This window comes from Equus przewalskii, chromosome 19 (assembly GCF_037783145.1).
Source record: "Equus przewalskii isolate Varuska chromosome 19, EquPr2, whole genome shotgun sequence".
NCBI classification, from domain to species: Eukaryota; Metazoa; Chordata; class Mammalia; order Perissodactyla; family Equidae; genus Equus; species Equus przewalskii.
The window spans coordinates 14102967-14105302 of NC_091849.1; the positions used below are offsets into that span (position 1 = coordinate 14102967).

The 2336-nt window shown below is 39.7% G+C and overlaps 1 long non-coding RNA gene across 1 annotated transcript; it reads left to right on the forward strand.

The window, feature by feature from the left end:
- Window positions 1–1642: 1642 nt before the first annotated feature.
- Window positions 1643–2080, forward strand: LOC139077535 (uncharacterized). Its single transcript, XR_011530159.1, has 2 exons — window positions 1643–1780; window positions 1917–2080. It is a non-coding gene; the product is annotated as an uncharacterized lncRNA (long non-coding RNA).
- Window positions 2081–2336: the final 256 nt, after the last annotated feature.

The window sequence follows — 2336 nt, forward strand, 5'->3', positions numbered from 1 at the left end:
CACCTATAAACTCTGGATCCAAAGGGGCAGCCATATTCTTCCACGTGGACCAGAGAGGCAGGGAAGGTCAGCCTGCAGAGACTAGAGAAGATAATGAAGCCGATGTCACAACAGGGACAAAGATGACAAACGGAGCACCTGGGAAGCTCTTCAGTCTGACTTAAGCCCTCTCCAAGGTCTGCTGACATTTCTGCTCTTGAGTTTGTTCTGATGCTTCTTTATATTTATAATAAATGCCTTTTTGTGTTTAAACTAGCTTGAGTTGATTTCTGTTGCTTGCAAACAAAGAGTTTTGACCAATGCAGAATCCTTTACAGTTCCTCCAAATCATAATTCACAAGTGACCATGAACTGAAACTCCCAATTCTAAGAAGAGTTCAGTAAGTAAAATCTTGAGATCTGAGACCCAATCTTCCGGATAAAGTTACGCCCTTGGGTGCCTAAGGCACAAACCAATGACTAAGGAAAAAGTAATAAAAGTAGGATATTGATGAGACGGAAAGGTGAGCTGGAGGCTGATCAAAGAGAAAGGCAGAGGAGGGGGAAAAGGAAGGCCATATGATGAGAGAGTTCTAGAATCTAGAATGCCAACGGAAGTCGCTCCACAAGGCCCCCTATCTCTGACCTTTGGTAATCTTCAATTCACAATTCCATGGACAGTCAGCTTATCTTTTATGAAGGTCAAACGAGTTCCCAAATTGGCCAAGTTTCTACTGACTTGATCTTCATGCCATCAAGTTGGCCAGCACACCATCCAACCCCTATGTCTAAGTTCCTTCCAGTAGTCACAGCAACTGTCTTGAAGCCCCAAAATGTCGGATGTCTGGGAGAGATATTATTTCTTAACACTACCTACTATGAATAACTGCAGAATGGGCAGTTGTGTGTGACCCCAAGTCAATTTCTTTTATTGACTACAATCCAAAGCAACATCTCACGAACAACGAGTTCCATTTCCCAGTACTCTCCAAGAAAAGGTATCCCAGGCACCATTGAAAAATCAGGCAACACTTCTGTATGGCCTCTTTACTGTCACTGTTTAAAAACAAATTTCACATTAAAAGATGATTATCCATTGAATAGAATAAGAATTCATGAGTCCACACTGATATAAACAAAAAATAAAAATATAAATATAAATAGGAGAGAAAGAAAAATGGAATGCCAACTAATAAGTGTAGGGGGAACAGTGAAATTAGAAAATTATCATTTGGCAAACATCACAATAGTTGATCCAGCTAAGAAACATCAATGGATGCTAAAACTGGTGGATGAAAGCTTGATGAAAAAGGCTATTGATTTAATTGTAAAGGATCTCCCCATGAGATTATTATTAATTACAAAGAGGAAAGCAGTAACTTTATAGTGGAGAAAGCTGGCAGACTGAACTTTAACCAAGTGATCAAAGTTAACCTCACCACTAACTGGACAAATCGATATCACTTGCCTCCTCACACAATGTCGGGGGTGGGGGGGCACATCCTTCTGTGACAGTCCTGCCAAAAGTATATAGTCTGAATCTAATCATGGGGACACATGAGACAAATCCAAATTGAGGGACATTCTACAAAAATTTCAAGTTCATGAAAGACAAAGAAAGATTCTAGAACTATTCTAGTTTAAAGGAGACTAAAGTGACAATTAAATGCAGAACATCATCCTGGACTGAACCCTGAACCAGAAAAAAAATTATTTTATTTCACGATGCAGGACATTAGGACAACTAAAGAAATTTGGACAAGGTCTATCAATTAGACAATATCATCTGAATGATTTGGGGGTAAAAGGACATAATTCTTGCAACTTAAACAATCCATAAAGAAAATTATATATCTTATTAGATATATTATTAAAATTATATATTTTGTGTACACTCATCTCTATCTGTCTATGTCTCTATCTGTCTGTCCATCCAGCCAGCCATGAAGAACGAGTGGTGAATCAGATGAGATAGAGGAAAATATGAACTTCCGGGGAATCTGGATGAAGCTATTACGGGAATTTTATATTCTATTGCAACTCTTCTCTAAGTCTGGAATTACTTAAAAATAAAAATAAATACCACTTAAATCCCTTAGGACCAACCAGTTGTAGCTTGTTTTTCCAATAGTTGATAAGATGTCATTTTGTTCCAGCAAAGCGTCAGCTTCGACTTCGTCATGAAGGTTACTCAGTTCCTTTCCCAAGTCCCACTTGTTACTCTTCCAGCTGCTTGGCTCTTGTCAGAATTGGCCTTGTCCCAGGCTGTGAATGCACCCGGAAGCCTTTCCTCGGTGTCTACGTGGACAGTCTCCCAGGATGCAGCCTCGGCTGGATTCTGTGGGTCTGGGAGCGTC